This window comes from Podarcis filfolensis, assembly GCF_964270895.1.
Source record: "Podarcis filfolensis genome assembly, chromosome: 9".
In the NCBI taxonomy this organism is placed as follows: Eukaryota; Metazoa; Chordata; class Lepidosauria; order Squamata; family Lacertidae; genus Podarcis; species Podarcis filfolensis.
In genome coordinates, this window is record NC_139610.1 from 693,148 (window position 1) to 715,002 (window position 21,855).

General features: G+C 45.6%; 1 protein-coding gene across 1 annotated transcript in view; it reads left to right on the forward strand.

Moving 5' to 3' along the window:
- The first annotated feature begins 1,101 nt into the window (after positions 1-1,101).
- The window catches only part of LINGO1 (leucine rich repeat and Ig domain containing 1), a 540,338-nt gene continuing 519,584 nt past the window's right edge, over positions 1,102-21,855 (forward strand). The window contains exon 1 of the mRNA XM_083630438.1: positions 1,102-1,194. The gene's annotated coding sequence lies outside the window, so the exon portion shown is untranslated. The remainder of the gene's footprint in view (positions 1,195-21,855) is intronic.

Genomic DNA, 21,855 nt, shown 5'->3' on the forward strand with positions numbered 1-21,855 from the left:
GGAGCAAGGGGCAATGTCTTGCGAAATGATTATAAATGGCCTCATTCCTATGCAGCCGTAGTGAAGAGACCGGTGGTTTGATTTCAGATGAAGAAGGGCTTGGGAGCTGGCCGCTGGGTTAATCAGATCCACTAATACAGCCCCAGCCCTGCACCTGTTGCAGAGGTGGAACCAAAGTAGCAAGGGCTTCTTGCCTTCAGTGGCTGGCTTTGCTATGCCCAGGGCGCTGAGCCACAATCAAAACAATGTTCTTGCAGTGCATATTGGATTTCAATAATAAGTGTCCCTGGAGCCTGCTAGGATGGTGAGAGAGGAGGGGGCAGCGCAGAGTCCAGACAGTAAACTGGGCAAGAGGGGATCAAAGTGTGTATGTGTGTTTAAAAAGTTTTCTCTCTTTACCCCACTTCTCAGCAAGGCACAAATGAACTGTCCCTTTGTTGGTCTGTTTGTCACCCGTATGTGCGGAAACCTCTTGACCTATCGTCAGAAAGCTCAGCTCAAGCATTCCGGGGGGGGGGGGGGACGTGTGCTTGGCCATCTTCATCACTGTTTGGAAGACTTTTTGAGTCAAGATGGTGAAGAGAGGGCTGTCCAAACCAGAATCATATTTAGCATTAACTTTTGCTATGAGAAAGTACCTATACATCAGTACTTGTGGGGTTAGCATTATAATATACAGTTCTTTATATCGGCATTAAGTGACTGGAAAGGAGTCTTCAGTCATCTTTGGTCACATCCACACCATACATTGAAAATGTATGGGTTTCCCCAAAGAATCCTGGGAACTGTCAGATATCCTTCACAGAGCTACAATTCCCAGCACCTTAACAAACTACAGTGTGCAGGATTCTCTGGGGGAAGCAATGTGCATTAAATACTAGAATTTGTAGACATCCAGTGAAGCCGAATGTTGGAAGATTCAGGACAGACAAAATAAAGTCCTTCATGCAGTGCAGAGTTAAACTATGGAACTCACCCTCACAGGAGGCAGGGATGGCCACCAACTTGGATGGTTTAAAAGAGGATTGAACAAATTCATGGAGAGGACTATTGATGATGGCTTTGCTGTGTCTCCACAGCTGGAAGGCAGCACTGCTTCTGCATACCACTCGCTGGGAGCCACAGGAGGGGAGAGGGCTGCTCCTGTGCCTGGGTCCTGCTTGCTGGTTTCCCACAAGCATCTGGTTGGCCACTGTGAGTACAGGATGCTAGAATAGATGGGCCATTGGCCTGATCCAGCAGACTCATCTTGTGTTCTTAAATGTTTGTTGCAGAGGTGACCTTTGCAGCTAAGACAAAAAGAGAGGTAGTGGAGGTGCCATTTTACTTTACTGTTGAACTGATTGCTGTTATAGAATGGCATTGTTAAATTTCTTCATTATATACCTGTAACAGAATATGTTTTCTAGCCCTGAATGCAAGTCCTTGCCATAGCCAGAATCTGGCTCTTTGCTTTGCTCTTCATTTGCATAGTTTCCCCAAAACCACTTTTAGCAAATACATTTTCAGCACGTGGAGCACATGTTGAGGGATTTGCAAAGAATCCCTTTGCAAATATTTGCCTGCCTACTGCATTGAAGCTGGTGGATGTTAGCTGGAATCTCAGTGCAGAACATCTTTGGGAAGTCTTTGAGCTTGCAGGGCAGCAGCTGAAGAAAAAGGGTTTTCTTGTGTGTGTTTCTTGTGGCTGATTAGCTGCTCTCCCTGTGCAAAGGTCAGAGGGGGCAGGGTTTCTGTTGAGGCAGGTGATTAGCTGTGGGAGGAGCTTATCAGAGCTTGCAGGGCAGCACGCAGTTTGATCCATCTTTTAGATTTAGGGGAGCTAGTCTCAAACGTTTGTTGGGGGGAACCTAGGTTTTTTTGGGGGGGAGTTATTTGTCCTGTCTTCACGCTTCTTATGATGGAGGACCGCTGTAGCCACCCCCAACAACACGTTCTCAAGATGGAGGGTGAGGGAACAGCTGCAGTCGCCTGCGGTTCCTGCGCAATGTTTGCCATCTTGCCAAAGGTTGCAGGCAGCTTTACCTGCAGCAATTGCATGTTGATTGCCCTCTTAAAAGACAAAGTCCAGCAACTGGAGGAACGTGTAGCTACGCTCCAAAGAATTAGAGAGCTGGAGCACTTCTTGGAAGCAACAGGGCACACAGTCTCCACCAAGGAGGAGACAGGGGACTCCCCTGAGAAGGAGGCTAGTTCACCAACACAGGAGCCAGATATATGGAGAAACGTGACTCAAAGAAGTAGGAGGCCCAGGGTTCGCTCTGATTGTTTAGAAATACACAATCGTTTTGAGGTCTTCTCCCCTAGCATGGAAGACGATGAGCAGACTCCATTTGAGGATCTCTCCCTCATTACAGTCGATCAGGTATATGAAGACAAGCAGCAAAGTCAGTCCTCAGGGAATGTGCAGGCGACCTTGGAACGGACAGCTCACGGAAGAACCCCGACCAAACCTAAGAGGAGGCGTGTAGTGGTGATAGGGGATTCCCTACTGAGGGGAACAGAAGCAGTGATCTGTGGGCCTGACAAGATGTCTCGGGAAGTGTGCTGTCTCCCCGGGGCTAAGATCCAAGATGTAACTGAACGACTGCAAGGAATCATAAAACCCACTGACAAATACCCCTTCCTCTTGGTTCATGTGGGAACCAATGACACTGCAAGCAATAGCCTCCAGAAGATCAAAAGAGACTACGAGGCTCTGGGCAGGAAATTGAAGCAATTAAATGCACAAATTGTCATCTCATCTGTCCTCCCAGTTGAACGACGTGGCCCAGGGAGAGAGGGAAAAATAGTGGAAGTGAACAGCTGGCTTTGCAAATGGTGGAAACAGGAATGGTTTGGATTCTTAGATCACGGACTGCAGTTTCTTGAAGATGGACTTCTGGCAAGCGATGGGCTGCACCTCACAACGGTTGGGAGGAATCTTTTTGCCAAAAATCTCAGAAACCTCATCAGGAGGGCTTTAAACTGACTAATGTGGGGGAGGGAGACAGTGCTCCTGAAGGTAGGAGTCTATCAATTGATGAAGATGATCATCCAAATGTCATAGACCAAATGGAGCAAACAGCACGCAGACCTAGTGGTGGGAGGAAAAAATCCTTAAATAAGAGACACGGGGGAATGATTAATGGACTTCAATGTCTGTACACTAATGCGCAAAGCATGGGAAATAAACAAGATGAGCTTGAGCTCTTGGTGCAGCAAACTAAATATGACATATTAGGCATCACTGAAACCTGGTGGGATAAGTCCCACGATTGGAATGTAATAATGGAGGGATACAATCTATTTCAGAGAAACAGACCAGACAAGAAAGGAGGAGGAGTGGCGTTATATGTCAGGGATGTGTATACCTGTGAAGAGATCCAAGATTTAGAACCTCAAAGCCAAAGTGAGAGCATTTGGGTCAAAATTAAGGGAGAGAAGAATAACAGTGACCTCATTGTGGGAGTTTACTATAGATCCCCAAGCCAAACGGAGGACATAGATGATGTCTTCCTGGAACAGATGGCCAAGCATGCAAAAGGAAGGGAGATTGTAGTAATGGGGGACTTCAATTACCCGGATATTTGTTGGATGTCAAACTCAGCCAAGAGCATAAGGTCAAACAGATTCCTCACTGGCCTTGCAGACAACTTCATTGTCCAGAAAGTGGGAGAAGCAACAAGAGGAACAGCCATTTTAGATCTGGTCCTAACCAATGATGATGACCTGGTTAGTGGGGTAGAAGTGGAAGGATAATTAGGCGCGAGTGATCATGCTCTTCTGAAGTTTACTATACAGCGGAAAGGAGCAGCCAAGCATACTAGGACTCAATTTCTTGACTTTAAGAAAGCCGACTTCATAAAACTTAGGGAAGTGCTGGGTGAGAGCCCATGGACAGTAATACTAAAAGGAAAGGGAGTTCATGATGGCTGGGAGTTTGTTAAGAGGGAGATAGTAAAAGCACAACTTCAGGCAATACCAATGAGACGGAAACATGGAAGGTGCCTAAAGAAGCCAGGGTGGCTATCTAAAGAACTTTTAACTGAGTTAAGATTAAAAAAGGATGTGTACAAAAAATGGAAAAGGGGGGAAACCACCAAAGAGGAATTCAAACAAATAGCCAGCACGTGTAGACACAAAGTCAGAAAAGCTAAAGCACAGAATGAACTCAGGCTTGCTAGAGAGGTTAAAAGCAACAAAAAAGGCTTTTATGGGTATGTTCGTAGCAAAAGGAAGAACAAAGAAACAGTGGGGTCACTCAGAGGAGAAGATGGTGAAATGCAAACAGGGGACACAGAAAGGGCTGAACTCCTCAATGCCTTCTTTGCCTCAGTCTTCTCCGATAAAGAAAACAATGCCCAACCTGAAGAATTTGGAGCAAATGATTCAGCAGAGGAAACACAGCCCAGAATAACTAAGGAGATAGTACAAGAATACTTGGCTAGTTTAGATGTATTCAAGTCTCCAGGACCAGATGAACTGCATCCAAGAGTATTAAAAGAACTGGCAGATGTGATCTCAGAACCACTGGCAGTCATCTTTGAGAATTCCTGGAGAACAGGCGAAGTCCCGGCAGACTGGAGGAGGGCAAATGTTGTCCCTATTTTCAAAAAGGGGAAAAGAGAGGACCCAAATAATTACCGCCCAGTCAGTCTGACATCAATACCAGGGAAGATTCTGGAGCAGATGATTAAGCAAACAGTCTGTGAGCACCTAGAAAGGAATGCTGTGATCACCAATAGTCAGCATGGATTTCTGAAAAATAAGTCATGTCAGACTAACCTGATCTCGTTTTTTGACAGAATTACAAGCCTGGTAGATGAAGGGAACGCAGTGGATGTAGCCTACCTTGATTTCAGCAAGGCATTTGACAAGGTGCCCCATGATATTCTTGTAAAGAAGCTGGTAAAATGCGGTCTTGACTATGCTACCACTCAGTGGATTTGTAACTGGCTGACGGACCGAACCCAAAGGGTGCTCATCAATGGTTCCTCTTCATCCTGGAGAAGAGTGATTAGTGGGGTGCCACAGGGTTATGTCTTGGGCCCGGTCTTATTCAACATCTTTATCAACGACTTGGATGATGGACTCAAGGGCATCCTGATCAAATTTGCAGATGACACCAAACTGGGAGGGGTGGCTAACACCCCAGAGGACAGGATCGCACTTCAAAACGACCATGACAGATTAGAGAACTGGGCCAAAACAAACAAGATGAATTTTAACCGGAGAAATGTAAAGTATTGCACTTGGGCAAAAGAAATGAGAGGCACAGATACAAGATGGGTGACACCTGGCTTGAGAGCAGTACATGGGAAAAGGATCTAGGAATCTTCGTTGACCACAAACTTGACATGAGCCAACAGTGTGACGCGGCAGCTAAAAAAGCCAATGCAATTCTGGGCTGCATCAATAGGAGTATAGCATCTAGATCAAGGGAAATAATAGTGCCACTGTATTCTGCTCTGGTCAGACCTCACCTGGAGTACTGTGTCCAGTTCTGGGCACCACAGTTCAAGAAGGACACTGACAAACTGGAACGTGTCCAGAGGAGGGCAACCAAAATGGTCAAAGGCCTGGAAACGATGCCTTATGAGGAACAGCTAAGGGAGCTGGGCATGTTTAGCCTGGAGAAGAGGAGGTTAAGGGGTGATATGATAGCCATGTTCAAATATATAAAAGGATGTCACATAGAGGAGGGAGAAAGGTTGTTTTCTGCTGCTCCAGAGAAGCGGACACGGAGCAATGGATCCAAACTACAAGAAAGAAGATTCCACCTAAACATTAGGAAGAACTTCCTGACAGTAAGAGCTGTTTGACAGTGGAATTTGCTGCCAAGGAGTGTGGTGGAGTCTCCTTCTTTGGAGGTCTTTAAGCAGAGGCTTGACAACCATATGTCAGCAGGGCTCTGGTGGTGTTTCCTGCTTGGCAGGGGGTTGGACTCGATGGCCCTTGTGGTCTCTTCCAACTCTATGATTCTATGATTCTATGAAGTGTTCCAGGACTAAGGGGCAGTATGAAGCTGAAGAGGCAGCACACACCTGCTGCTGAACACCTAAAAACCAAGGAACAAGTGAGACATCCCCAAAGCTCCTTAGCATCCTTTCCTTTTGTATTCCTGTTTCAGTGGTTTCCCTTCTTCTGGGAATGTTAGTATGTGGTTGGTTGTGACATCCCTGACTACACTCAATCTGGGTTAATAGCCTTATTAATAGGTGAAAGTGGGAGCTGCTCAGGACTGCCAGCAAAGCAGAACTGTGCCCTTTTGAGTAATGGAGACATCCTGCTCTTTGTTTCAAAGTGAGAGAATGCTTTTTCTTTTCCCTCCACTGTAACCTGTGTATCATTTAATTAATTTAAAATTTCATCCACCCAAGAACTACAGGCAATGTACAGGCAAACCTATGCAAGGGGACCTCACCATGAAGCTATTCCTTTGGGAAATAGCCTGCCTGCATTATGAGTTTTACCAAGCTTGTTCATTGCTTGTGTTGTAGCTTTAACATTTGAAATAAGGAAAACCCATCACACTTTACTGGGGATGGATGGCTCCATCTATTTCTGGTCCATTTCAGTTTCAGTCATAAATCCATTCTGTTCCATTTATGTATTTTTTATATTAAAAACCTGCAGAAATATTCTCATTTTAAATTTATGCATCTTCCCTTAAAAAATGTATATTACGCTTTCCCCACTTAAGCACATTTTGTATTTGTTCCTTAAAAACAGAAAACTTCAGAGAAGTGACCCCTCACCAGTCACCTGAAGGGATATCTCTTTCCATGTGTGCCATCTAGACAGCAACTGAGGCCCTTCTCTCCCCTCTGTCTGTAGTGCAGAGGGTGGCAACATGAAAGAGAACCTTTTCTGTTGTGGCCCCCTGGCTATGGAAAATTCTCTCTTGTGAAGCTTACCTGGTGTACCTAGAGCAAAATTGTCACATCATCTTTCTGCTCACTCACACCATTTTAAAAACCTTTGAAGCATGGTGTCTCTTAAAGCTTATGTGAATTATTGCCCAGGCAGGTGCATTCTGTGAAAACAGAATGATCAGCAAAAATAACTGAAACGGGACACCAGGTGTTGGGTGAGAATTGGGCCAAATATTTATTGACTAACAGTGGGAAAGTGGGATTGGCATGGCAATAGGAGGATCAGTTCCTCATTCCACTCAACACTTGCTGATGGAATGGCTCTCCTGGCAGCCCAGCTGGCATGTCCCAGTAATCAGGGGAGATGGGAGTTGCAGCCCAGAAACCTCTGCCTTGACATCTGCTCATGGTTCCATCGATGAGCATAGCCTTCTGGACAGGGCCTTCTCAGTTTCGGCACCTTCTCAGTTTCGGCACCTCAGCTGCAGAATTCCTTATATTTCGCAATGTTGCCCCCTCCCTTTGCTGACAGCTGTGCATTGTCAGTTAAAAACACATGTTTTCCTTTGGGAGCTTGGTGACACATGAAACAAATTAGTTGTTATTTTTGTCAGTTTTGTGATTATGATGAGGCTTAATATTTTATAAATGTTGGTTGTAGGTTTCCTTTGACTATCTTGTGAACCATCCTGAGATCCTTTGGGAGAAAGGGTGGTTTAAAATTAATTGTACTAGCAAGTGCTACTACAAGATCTGGAGGGTGCCATAGTCAGAGAACTTAAAAGCTCTTTTCATGGCAGAAAACCCATGCATGCATGGAATTAGTGCATTTTCAACCACCCTGCCTTTAACTGCTTTTTACAAGGCTGAAATTGCACAAGTGAAATGTGTGTAAGATGTGATAATACTGTACGTTGCTCTTAGAGCTGATATTTTTTCACCTCCATTAATCTTCTTTTTCTTCTTTTCTCCTTTTTGCAATTCATACTGATGTCCTGCAGAATGATCCTCTGAGCCTCCTGGCCACAGAGCTTTATCATCTGAATGGCACATTCTGATATGCACAGCTAGGTGACTTCTCCCATTTTGGATGCTCCCTTTTTTGATCCCTTAACACTGAGTCATTCTCCAGACTGGAGCATTTTAGTCACAGCTGTTTAGCTCCTTGGCTGATAATCTTTAAATCAATTTCATGTTACCTGCATTCATAGTACTTGTCAATGGAGGGAATTCCATTAGCTTGTAGTGGGTGCCTGACTGATTTCTTCCTATTCCATGGGACAGAGGTCTCCACAATTTGGAGCTGCTGTCACAGCCAGAAGCTTGAGGAAATTCTTGACCATAGTGTGTGGTGTTCACTCTTCATGCTGCACTGCCTTAAAGTTCCCAGCAACCTTGAGATTAGTAGATTGAGGGTATGATGCAATTTATTTATTTATTCAAAAACATTTTTACATGCAGTTATTTTTTTTTAAAAAAATTAGATGTTCTCAGTGCTTTCTAGGCATTTTTAACCTGTTTATATTTTTTAAAATTTAGTTGCAATTTTTTTGTTACTTTGTTGCTGGCCATCTTGGGATCCTTGGGAAGGAGGAAAGGTGGGGATGGGTGGGGCAGTTTGATAATAAAGCAAGGAGGAGACTCTTTGATTCCTTTTGCCAGCAAGATGGAGATATGGGTGGTCCTACATGCTGAGCTTTGCCCCCAGTACCTGCTAATCGTCCTGTTCCTGCAAGCCAAAGGGGCTCAAAGGAGCTTATGTTTGGGAATGTGTTAGGTGCCATATGACAAAGCAACCTGCTGTTTGCTTTGCTGTTGCTAAAGTGGGCCTAGGCTGTTGCAGCTGTTGGGGTAATGAATGAGAACTCAGCACTGGACCTCTTGGTTATCTTAAGTGACAGTGTCAAGATCAATAGAATATTCTGGAGCGCTGCCATGTCATAAAGCAAGCCAGAAACAGAAGCCATAGCAATGGTGCATTAACAATATGTTCTGGGAAAGAGGGGCTGTAATAGAGATTATGTTGGATGCTGGCTCTTGGACCTAGCAAGTTTGCTTAATGGCTTCAATACAGGCACAAGCAGTGATAACCCCTTGCCTTGATATTTCTGTCATGCTCAATTGCCTGCTAACTACCAACAGTTTTTGCCCAGTAAAGTTGAGGAACAGTGCATGCAATCCCAGAGAACAGGTCCTTGATATCACAGACATTTCTGTGTGCCCATATCTCTTAGGCTTTAAGTGCAGGGTCTTTGAACCCAAGTCAGTAAAACAGCAACAAAAATGTAAAACCAATAAAGAGCAAAATCACCATAATGCTTAGGAGAGGAGAGTAGATTTTACTGGTCAACAAAAGGATGCTAATGATGGTTCCAGGAAAATCTCACTGGAGAGAGGATTCCTGAACCAGGGAACCAGCACTGAAAAGGCCCTGTCTGTTTTTGCAATGCTCTAAAACTCCCTCAGAGGTAGCAGCTGGGGGGGGCATGCTTAAGGTACTTCCTTCTTTCCTGTGTTAAAGTATTCATGCACTCAAAACACATATGATGAAGATGCACCGAAGTCTTGTAGCAGTGCACACTATGCACATGGATGAAAGTCAATTCCATTGTGCATTCTTGATTTTCCTTGGGAAAATCCATGCAGAAGAGAACACTTCCCTTTCCTCACACACAGAATCATAGAAGTGTAGTGTTGGAAGGGATCCCAAGGGTCATCCAGTCCAAACCACTGCAATGCAAGAATCACAGCTAAAGAATCCCTCTGTCATGGTCATCCAACCACTGTTTAGAAACCTCCAATGAAGGAGGGTCCACCACCTTCTGATGCAATCCATTCCACTGTTGAACAGCTCTTACATACAGAAAATTATTCCTGATGTGTGGTTAGAATCTCTTTCTTGTCAATTGAATCCAGTGGTTTGGGTCCTTCCCGCTGGAGCAGCAGAAAATAAACTTGTTTCATCTTCTGTGTTGTAGCTCTTCAGATATTTGAAGATGGCCATCACATCACCTTTTATGCCTTCTCTTCTCTAAACATACCCAGTTCCTTGAACCATTCCTCATGAGGCTTAGTTTCCAGGCCCTTGGTCAACCTGGTTGCCCTTCTCTGCACATGTTTCAGCATGTCAATATCCTGATCCAGCTCATCAACATGAAGCCATGCTGCAGGTTGGCCATACATGGAGTCCCTAATCCAAGAGTAAACCCTCTATTAACATTCACATTTACGAGATGAGTGTGTGTAGACAGGTGCAGATTCACAGTCAAGGCTCCAAGGCAAGTCATCTCAGTGCAAGAGGTTAACTACCTTGCTGGAAGCCCCATAGTTCTCTTTAAGAGCACTTTCCTCCTGCGTCCTGTTCTCCTCCAAGAATCTTTATTTGAGAGCCTTTGAGTTCTTCCCTTACAAACTAGATCCAGCTGTTCATTTCTGAAGCCTCCTTTTCAGTGATTTTTCACTTCAGCTAAAGAGGCAATTTCTTGATTTGGTTCACTGTGGTTCCTGGAGGGAGAGACAGAGGCAGTCGTTTCTCCAAGAATGTGGAAACATGTGTTTTTAGCCTGCGAAGGGAGGTTTGGCTTCCCAGAAGCATTGGGGGCTGGCCTCCGTTGTCATAGTTGCTTATTTACAAATGGAAAGGTCACCCCATTCAGCTGTTTTGAGGCTGTTACGATGTGGCTACAGTCACTCAGCAGCATTTATTCTGTCCAGACCCTTTAGATCAGGCATAGGCAAACTCGGCCCTCCAGATGTTTTGGGACTATAATTCCCATCGTCCCTGACCACTGGTCCTGTTAGCTAGGAATGATGGGAGTTGTAGTCCCAAAATATGTGGAGGGCTGAGTTTGCCTATGCCTGCTTTAGAATGGGGGGGAGGAAGCTGTGGGGCCCTCCAGACATTGCTGGACTCCAGCTCCCCTCACCCCAGCAAGCATGGCCACGGTTCAGGGTTGGTGGGAGTTGCAGTCCAGCAGTGCCAGGAAGGCCCCACAAGTCTCCTGTCTCTGCTTTAGATTCTGCACATGCTCAGAGTCATCTTTCTTGGAAGTGTGACCTGCAACAAAATGTTTCCCTGTGCCGCTGTCCTGTTCAGCAGCATATAAAAACAAAATAAAAACACAAAATACATAGTATATAGTATATAAAAGCAAGAACCAAACCCAACCCATGACACCCCATTCTCATAAACACATTTAAAAGGACTTAGAATGTTAGTCAGCCACAGTGTGGTTTTTCCAGGGGGGACTCAAAGATCTGCAGTGCTGGCACCTCTTTGTGGTTGTTGTCAAGAAGTGTGGCACTTACTGCAACAACTTCATGTTGAGAACCAGCACTTATTTTTCCAGAAAAAAGGACTGGCCAGCCAAGACTGGTTGAAGATGAAGTTTTCGTCTGATGCCTAAAGATGTATAATGAAAGTGCAGGATGAACCTCCCTGGGAAGAGCATTCCACAAGTGGGGAGCACTGCAGAGAAGGCCTGTTCTCATGTTGCCACCCTCCAGATCTCTTCTTCCCAGCCATGTTCACACTCATAGTAAATAAAGTAACTAATGTGTAACTAAGACGTTTAATCTGTTTTTAATTCTGAATTTTTAAATTGCTATTCCTTGGGGTCCATTCAAACTCTACAATTCTATGATACAGGCTGGCCTGTATATTGAAGACATCAATCATTTATTTTGTGTGGATCAGCCCCTAGCTCCTCTGCTGACCCTACAAGGTTTGTGGAGATTCAATTCTTGTCAAAGTCCAGCAGTTCCAGCAGCAGTTCCAGATCATGTCTTGCACAGTTCAATGTTTAGCAGCATTGTTTTCCAAAAGAGTTGTGTAGCTCTTTTGCATTGGGCCTTTCCAGATAAATGGCTTTTAAATAAAATCCCTCTTGCTACCTTGTTAAACCCTCTGCCCAGGTCACATCCTGGACAATGTGATTTATAGACCTGCCCTTAGCATTTATTACCGTATTTTTCGCCGTATAGGACGCACTTTTTCCCCTCCAAAAGAAGGGGAAATCAGGGTGCGTCCTATGGGGCGAATGTAGGCTTTCGCTGAAGCTTGGAGAGCGAGAGGGGTCGGTGCGCACTGACCCCTCTCGCTCTCCAGGCTTCAGGAACACATCCGCAGCCTAGGCAGTCCTGTGGGAGTTCCCACAGGGCTGTCTAGGCTGCGGATAGCAGCCTGCTTCCCGGAGCACCGGGCGCACTGAAAGCAGAGCGCCCGGCGCTTCAGGAACGCAGGGCTGTCTAGGCTGCGGATAGCAGCCTGCCGCCCGGTGCGAGGTGCGCCCTGAAGCAGAGCATCCCTCGCGCCGGGCAGACATCTGCAGCGTGGGGAGCCCTACAGGAGTTCCCCGCAGGGCTCCCCATGCTGCGGATAGCAGCCTGCCGCCCGGCGCACAGGGCGCCCTGAAGCAGAGCACCCCGCGCGCCGGACAGACATCGGCCAGCCCCACAAGCTCGGGGGACAGCAGGGAGGCGCAGCGCCGCCATCCCGCTGTTCCTTGACCTGGTTCGGTTTCCCCGACCTGGTTTTGGGGGGGAAATAAAGGGGAAAAAATTTCCTTTATTTTCCCCCAAAGAAACTAGGTGCGTCCTATGGGATGGAGCGTCCTATGGAACGAAAAATACGGTAACTTCTAAATCACTTTGCCTGGTCAATTGAAATCCTTCTCTTTAGCAGCTGAAGGTGGTAAGCCCAACATGAGGCTGCAAAGCAGGCCAGGGAGCAGGCTTTGTTTTAGGCAGTGAATGTCTGGCTGTGCTTGCTGACCTGGAAGGGAGACCTGGAGAGGTGCAGAGGAGACAAGTAAAGTGGGGCAGGCGGGGAAGAGATCCTCATGGAAAATAAGGCAGAGGAGAAAATCTCTGTTCTCCAAGCAGAGATTAATGAGGCAGAATCCAGGAAGGACATTTTATGGTGCAGGAATAACCTTGGTTTGCACAACCAGATGAAGGTGATATTTTTGTAGAGAAAAAACACGTTTCATTTTTAAGGTTTTAAAGTGAAGATGATGTTTCTTTTAACATCACTGAGGGTATTTTGGGGACCAGCACAAAAAAGGAAATAGAAATAGGTGGTTCAGTTCTTGCATCCTCCCCCACCCTCAGAATATCAGTGTACAACTTTCCACGCATAATTATTCCCAGAGGGTCACAGCTCAGTGGCATAGCACATGCTGTGCTTGCAGGAGACCCAAGGTGTCAGCCCTGGCTCTCCAGACAAGGCTGGGGGGAGAGTCCTGTCTGAATCCCCAGAGAGCTGCTGCCAGCCAGGATGGAGGAGAGCTGGGAAGCCTGTGGCCTTCCAGATGGTGATGGACTCTAAACCCCATCACCCCTGACCACTGGGGCTGGGGGGGATTTTGAGCCCAGCAAATTTGGTGGGGGGGACATGTTCTGCATCCCTGGTGTAGCCAGTACCCGTGGATGTGGACCAATGATTCAACTCTGTATAAGGCAGAACCTTCCTTGCAAATGGATACCCTGATACAGCACAGAAGGTTCTTTTGCAGTCTAGCGAACGCTCGTAAAAACAAGGATGACCCTGCACACCTTTCCCACTCAACACGGGAAGGTCAGGACCAATGTTCATGGGATCACACATGCACAGAGATGTTTAGGGCTGGACTTACTCGTGTCCTCCTGCCTCCATCCCTGTTTTGAAACATGGTGTGTTCAGGCGTTTGCTACTATCCCTTTTTTAACCCCCCAGCCCACTCATACACCACTTGGGGGGTGAGGCACAACAGTCCTTGTAAATCCTTAGGATTTCCAAACTAAACAGAAGTCCAACTCACCACTCACTTGAAGTCTGCTTTGCAGGTTCTTGTCTCCCTTTGTGTGAAGTCTAATTTCCTGAAACTCTGCTTCCCGTGATCCCAACAGAGGTGACATTTTTGAGTCTACTTTTTTAGCTTCTGCAACTGGCCAATCGGCACAGTGGTTTGCCCAGGTAGCGTGGTGGGTCCCATCCCATGTCGGCCTCCCTCCTCCCTTAGCCTAACTTTCTAAGGAGAAGATGATGAGTGTGTGTGAACCTTCATTTTTGACACTTGACAAAACCCTTGAGGTTTTGCAAACATTCAGAAGCAGTCTTCCCCAACCTGGTGTCGTCCAAAGGACCTGGAAGACAGTTCTCACCAGTGCCAGGCAGCACAACTCTGCTGACTGTGGCCAATGGGAGTTGTAGTCCATAATATCTGGACAGCACCAGGCTGCACAAAAGGAATGGTTGCAGAATGTTGAGAGTTTTCTAGGCAAAAGTGCTCTTGCAGCTCCATCAGGAGCACTGCTTGAAACTACCATGTTAAACTACCAAGTCTTTTCCTCTTACATATCTCTCTCCCTCACCACAGCATGTTATTGCTAAGAGATGTGGGTACACGGGTGTGCATGTGGGTGACTAGGAAAAACAGTCTGTGTCTGGGGTCTGCCAGGACTGTCACAGTCTGGGCCTGTTTCTATCTGAGGGCCAGGTCTCCCTTAGAGTGGAAAAAAGAGAGTCATATGAAGCGGATAGAAAAAGTAAAAGGAGTATGGTTTTCGATCAGCAATGTAGTTTTCATGTGTTTTTCTTGTAGTTTCCTATTGTGATAGCTCTGTTGTGCCTATAAAAATTGCTGACCTCCAATCAATCAACTCAGAAGATTGCAACTTCTTCAATGCAATAGCCTCATCTTTTTTTTAATAACTTTTTTATTCAAAATTAAAACAAAACATATTATCCAGAAACATATCATCCTTATTTCCCCCCATTTTTCCTCCCTCCCCCCACAGAACCCACCCTCCCCCACCCCATGGCTTCCCTCAGTTCCAGTCTTTGATTTCTCTAAAAATGCTGTTTTCTGCATGTTATACAGTTGTATAGATCCTCAAACTATTTAGCTGATTATTATCAATAAAAAGTTTGTAAATGTTTATTCAAAGCCAGCCAAGGAGTCCAGTTCACTTTGTTGCGTCTTCAAATACTTTGTAAAGGGTTCCCATTCATCTTTAAAGTCACAGTTATCCTTGTCCCGTAGCTTGTATGTCAGTTTTGCCAGTTCTGCATAGTCCATCAATTTTTCTTGCCATGATTCTTTAGTTGGGGTTTCTTCGGTCTTCCATCCTTGTGCTATTAAAACTCTCGCAGTCGTTGTTGCATACATGAAGATGTTTTTCAGCTTCTTTGTCAGACCTTTCCCTACAATCCCTAACAAAAATGCTTCAGGTTTTTTAACAAATGTTAAATGGAACATTTTCTTCAACTCGTTGTATATCATTTCCCAAAAGTTTTTAATTACCTTACAATCCCACCACATATGATAAAATGTCCCCTCCTTTTCCTTACACCTCCAACATATATTTGAACTAGTTTTGTACATTTTCCCTAACTGCACTGGTGTCGCGTACCATCTGTACATCATCTTCATGTAATTCTCCTTCAATGGGGAACAATCTGTAAATTTTAAATCAGTTTTCTATAATTTTTCCCAATCTTCCATCATAATGTTGTGACCTACATCTTGTGCCCATTTAATCATAACTGATTTTACCTCTTCATCTTTCGTCTCCCATTCTAATAGCAAGCTGTATGCATTCTAATAGTATGCTGTATGCATACTGCAATGGCCTCAACTTAATAAACAGAGCAGAATTTTACCCTAATCACAATGCGAAGGTTTGATTTTTTTTTCCTTCCACAACATACTTACCTCTAGATACATAAATGAGAAAGAGGAATTGGGGTGAGTTGGGTGGGTGGAGCCACAGAGATGCACTCCCCAACCCTGGTTCCTCTTCAGCTTACCTGGATGCTGCTGCAATAGGGTACAGTGGTCATGAGGTGGGGGCTGTGGATGCACTGAGTGGGATCACCATCTTGGCTCTTCCAGGGCATCTGTGCAGCCCCAAATTCACTGCGCCCTCCCCACCTCACCTCCTCACCTGTCCAGGTAGAGCTGGAATGATGCCAGTGTTGGGGGTGGGGAAGGAAATGAAGTTTCCCTTCTGCACCATAACTTTACTTTGACTCAGGGACAACAAATAGGTGAGTTTAGCCATGGAAGCTGCTTCACAGTCCTGCTGCCACTCTGGGTGTAAGAGACACTGGAAAATTGGATACGAGATAGGCAATTTTTGTCCATAGATCAAGGTCCCTAGTTGTCTTAGCAGGTCAAGATGCTTGTTATGTTATTTATAGCCAAAGTCTGGGGAGGAAATAATTTAGCTGAGGCTGTGGCAAGCGTCCATGCAGGCAATCGTTAGAAATCTGTTTTTGAATTCATGCCAAAGGGGTTGCCTGTGATTTAAATCTCAGCTTCTTCACATCAGCCTTGCTGTTATGGTTAGCAAATTCCCAACCCTTAAGCACAATTTACAGATATTTATTGCACAGTTACCCAAATTGTTGGAGCTGCTTTGGGTGTCAGTAGGTGGCATGTTTGTGTAAGTTAGTATTCTTGTTTTGGTCTGGCAGGGATTTAAATTGGCTCTGGAAAATCCCCTCCAGTATTGTTCAGGTGCCTTTTTGATTTTGATGCATCACAGCCAATGAACAAATTTTTCTCCTGGATATGGGAGCCACATGTGAGGTACCTATGCATCTTTTTTTGCCACAAGTGGCTTCCCCACTTCCTTTGATGGGGGAAGTAGAGCTGCATCCACACATTTCCTCCACTTCAATGGCCCAGGATGCACATGTTTCTGGATCAGAGCTCTGAATTTGAGTTTGGGCCAACAAATGCCACGGAAGGTATATGGTGCAATTTTACCAATGAAACTGAGTGGGTCATAAGAACATCAGAAGAGCCTGGCTGCTGGATCAGGCCAAAGGTCCATCTTGTCCAACATTTTGTTATCACAGTGGCCAACAACAGTGGCTGAACCACAATCTATCTATCAGTTCTCTATCAGTCCTTTACTTCTTCTGTGTGCTAGCTGAATAAAAGGCATTTGAGGTCAACACCCCCAACCCATCCAGCAAGGTCCTTTATATGTTGTTGGACTACAACTGCTATCTGCTCCAGCCAACATAGGCAACTGTCAATGATTAGGAGAGCTGAATCTGCCCAGTGGCCCATCCAGCCCAGCATCCTGTTCTCACAGCAGCCAACCAAATGACCATGGAAGCCCACAAGCAGGACCTGAGTGCAAGCGCACCTTCCCCTCCAGTGGCTTCCAGCAACTGGTGTTCAGAGCCATCATAGTTAGTAACCAGTGATGGCCCACTTCTCCATGAATATGCTTAATCCTCTTTTACAGCCATCTACGTTGGTGGCCTCACTGCCTCCTGGGGGAGCGAGCTCCATTGTTTAACACTGTCATACTTGAAGAAGTCATTTCTTTTATCTATCCTGCATCTTCACCTCTTTCTGCATTGGAGATGGTACATGTCTGCTGTGTGTATGGGGTCACTGAGAGTGAGCAGACACCCTCTCCCCCTACCCAGTTTGCCTTCCCACACATTGTTTTGAATGCATGCATGGAGAAGGTGACCATGGTGGCAGTAATGAGAAGCCCATTGAGACTGACAGCATGTGGAAGAATTTCTTCTAGGAAGAGAGACAAAATGCTGCCATGGCGACTCCAGCTGTGTTTCTGTGAAACTAATTTCAGCACAGAGCAATCATGTAGACCTAAATGAAGAAGATGGTGTCTGTTTTTCACAGATAGAAGAAAGGGAGTCCTTTCCTTTCAGAGATGAAAAGGTGCAGGCGAGCTAGTAGCGGTTAATGCAAAGGAAAGTGCTTCCAATGTGTGGTCCCCTGGGGAGATAACTCCGGGCTCTCCCCATCCCTTGCCAGGTTTAATGGTTTAATCTAGCAAATCTAAATTTGGAGCATCTCTGTGGTGTTTGCCTTGCTTCACTCCAGCTTCTTCACTTAAGCCTGCTCAACTTCTAATTTATTTGCCTGGTGATTTACTTCTTTCTCCTGAAACAGAAAAGTATGAACACACACACCCTAGTCTTGCCTCTGTTAACTAACTGATTTGTGGGAATACTTCAACAATGCAGGTTTAATTGGCTGGGAATTTTAATTGAAGCTGCTTGTTATAAGTAGCCTGAGGGGCCTCTCTTACTTATTGATAAGGTTCTAGAACAAAAATTTAAATTTGCACTCAACAAATTCTCCTCTTGTGCTGAGTACACTGCAAGGGTTTTCAGTCTGAAGTGAAGACTTCCTGCTCCACAGTACTCTATATGGGCATTAGTTGTTTGCACTCTTTCCTGGAAGTGAGCCTGGCCAGATTTAATCGTACTTCTGAGTAAATGTTTGTTTGTTGGTGATGGGGGGAAACTCTAAAATAGGTGGGAGATTTCAGGTACTGAGTAATTTTAATGCCTTTTTGCAACACACCTCTCTCAAGTTGAAAATGCATTTGGATGCTTTGGGCTACTGTACAATTCCACCACCACCCCTCCAAATTTGTTTTACTTGTTGGGAAAAAAACAAGCTACATCACTGGGCCTCTTCCAAAGCCCATAGCTGACTAAAGGCCCTGCTTCTGATCCTCAAAGCCTGTGACCCCAGCATTCCTACTGCTTCTCACCTGCTCTTGCCATGACATTGAGGAGTGGTGAGATCAAGGAGGGGCAAATGCAACCCAAAGTTTTTAAAGAAGAACAATATACTGTATAGACTTTGTTGCCAACCATCAGTTGAAATTTTTAACAAGACTGTTGCCAGCCCCTTGCATGTTGCCAAGTGGAAGCAGTGAGTGCTCTGATTGTTGGAAAGTCCTGGGTTTGTTGAGGGTGAGGGCAGGAGATGATCATAATTAAAGAAAGGAATAATAGGTTTGGACTGCCAGCTCCCTAGCAGCGGCTCTGGCAATTACACTGGGCTCTGCTCTCTTGCCAGCCAAGCAATCTCAAAGCCTTCGTTCTGCACTCCGTTCTGCACTCTGAAGCATGTTTCATGCTGCAATCAAGGCTAATGAGCTCTCCCAGGACATACATGACCTTCGAAGCACAGCCTCCTAATGCTTCCCATGGTTTCCTCCTCAGCGGTCAACCTTTCCTCCAACCTAAGGCTGGGAGGAGGTGGAGAACACACCCTCCTGGCGTTGGAGGCCAAAAGGCAGAAAATGGACTGCTGATTCTGAAGTGTGCACTTTGTGTGCTCTAGAGCTGAGCTGGACATTCTCCAAAGAGAAGTTTCAGCTCAGTTTGTTTTTCTCTCCTACACATATAAAGGAGTGTATTTCTGGTTTTATTGTGGGGCAAAAAAGAAAATTGCTGCAAGATTTTTGTGTGTGTGTGTGGCCGGGGAGATTTGCAATTAGTACTATTGCCATCTTGCTATTTGCCACAGGCCACCATTTCTTACACAAGCGTACCTGGAATGATGCTATGCCCTGGGTGGTCTGAAGGATAGGAAATAGGGACTTGGTTGTGCAAAGAGGAGACTTTCGCTGACCATCCCCTTTGTTGGGGGTAGTGACTGGGAAGACATTGAACTCGGTTCTTCCTCTTCTTATATGCTTACATTGAAGGGGGTTGAACTAGATTACCTTTCTTTCTTTCTTTCTTTCTTTCTTTCTTTCTTTCTTTCTTTCTTTCTTCTTTCTTTCCCTACCTACCTACCTACCAACCTACCTACCTTTTTGCCTGACAGGAATTCAAGGAAGCTTCCAGATAAAAAAATAAGAATAGCTAAAAACAGAAAAAGCAAATAAATTAATAATAATAATAATAATAATAATAATAATAATAATAATAATTTATCTATACCCCGCCCATCTGGCTGGGTTTCCCCAGCCATTCTGGGCAGCTCTAAAGAGAATTAAAAGCACAAGAGAACATCAAACATAAAAAACTTCCCTAAACAGGGCTGCCTTCAAATGTCTTCTAAAAGTCAGATAGTTGTTTATTTCCTTGACATCTGATGGGAGGACGGCCCTCTGTCTGGTTCCCTGTAACTTCACTTCTCGCAGGGAGGGAACTGCCAGAAGGCCCTCGGAGGTGGACCTCAGTGTCCAGGCTGAATGATAGGGGTGGAGATGCTCCTTCAGGTATACTGGGATGAGGCTATTTAGGGCTTTCAAGGTCAGCAACAACACTTTGAATTGTGCTTGGAAACGTCCAATGGAGGTCTTTCAAGACCGGTGTTATATGGTCTTGGCCACTCCCAGTCACCAGTCTTGCTGCCGCATTCTGGGTTAGTTGCAGTTTCTGGGTCACCTTCAAAGGTAGCCCCACACAGAGCGCATGGCAGTAGTCCAAGCGGGAGATAACCAGAGCATGCACCACTCTGGCGAGACAGTCCATGGGCAGGGAGGGTCTCAGCCTATGTACCAGATGGAGCTGGTAGACAGCTGCCCTGGACACAGAATTGACCTGCACCTCCATGGACAGCTGTGAGTCCAAAATGACTCCCAGGCTGCGCACCTGGTCCTTCAGGGGCACAGTTGCCCCACTCAGGACCAGGGAGTCCTCCACAGCAGCCCGCCCCCTGTCCCCCCAAAACAGTGCTTCTGTCTTGTCAGGATTTAACCTCAATCTGTTAGCTGCCATCCATCCTCCAACTGCCTCCAGACACTCACACAGGACCTTCACCGCCTTCACTGGTTCTGATTTAAAAGAGAGGTAGAGCTGGGTATCATCCGCATATTGATGAACACCCAGCCCAAACCCCCTGATGATCTCTCGCAGCGGCTTCATATAGATGTTAAAAAGCATGGGGGAGAGGATGGAGCCCGGAGGCACCCCACAAGTGAGAGCCCAGGGGTCTGAACATTCATCCCCCACCACCACTTTCTGGACACGGCCCAGGAGGAAGGAGAGGACCCACTGTATAACAGTGCCCCCAGCTGCCAGCTCCTCTAGACGGTCCAGAAGGATGTAATAGTCAATGATATTAAAAGCCTCTGATAAACATTGATAGATTTAAAGCTTTTTCTATACATACATGTATAAGGTAAAGGTAAAGGGACCCCTGACCATTAGGTCCAGTCATGACCGACTCTGGGGTTGCGGTGCTCATCTCGCTTTATTGGCTGAGGGAGCCGGCGTACAGCTTCCGGGTCATGTGGCCAGCATGACTAAGCCACTTCTGGCGAACCAGAGCAGCGCACGGAAACGCCATTTACCTTCCCACCGGAGCGGTATCTATTTATCTATTTGCACTTTGACGTGCTTTCGAGCTGCTAGGTTGGCAGGAGCAGGGACCGAGCAACGGGAGCTCACCCTGTCGCGGGGATTCGAACTGCGACCTTCTGATCAGCAAGTCCTAGGCTCTGTGGTTTAACCCACAGCGCCACCCGCATCCTTCAAAATCACAGCCTTCCTTAAAAATCTGTACTCTTCTGAATTTTGAATAGCATTCCCCCCCCCAGCTGCATAATGTGTCCAAAAATGCAGACATTGGGGTAAAATAAGCATAAAAATTATGTGTATTGGTAAAATTAACATAAATATATTTCTTACATTAGGGAAAGCTACTTTTAGAAAAACTTGGGTGTGCTTGGAGAAATTCATTATTAAATGCTGGTGAATTTTCATGGGCCAGTAACGGTGTCTCAGCCTAACCTATTTTCCAGGGTTGTTGTGAGACTACAATCGAGTGGGAGGAGATCCATATAGGGATGCTTGAGATCCTTGGTGAGAAATAAACATGTATGCATAGGTTTGTGTTACATGGGCACCATCCAAGAGGACGTTCTGGCAACCAGGAGCAATTTCTGAAGAGCCAGGCAAACTGGGAATGTCATCAGTGCCTTTCAGAGACCAGAGCTGGGCTGCGGGAAGAAGAGGAGAAAACACCATCAGAATAAATGCGGCTTGGTTAGTCCTGCTCATTTTTTTAATGCTCTCTCTTATTTAAAAGAAGAGAAAAATTAAAAATTTTCTTTGAAAAGTTAACAACATCCTAATGAAAGGAATTTTTTTATTTGTAAATGCCTTGGGGGACTCTTCTAATCAAGAGGCTCTCCTGAATAATAAAACAGTGTGATGAGATAGAGGGGGGGGGGGACGACTGGGCAACAACCAATAAAGGTGGGTAGGGAAATT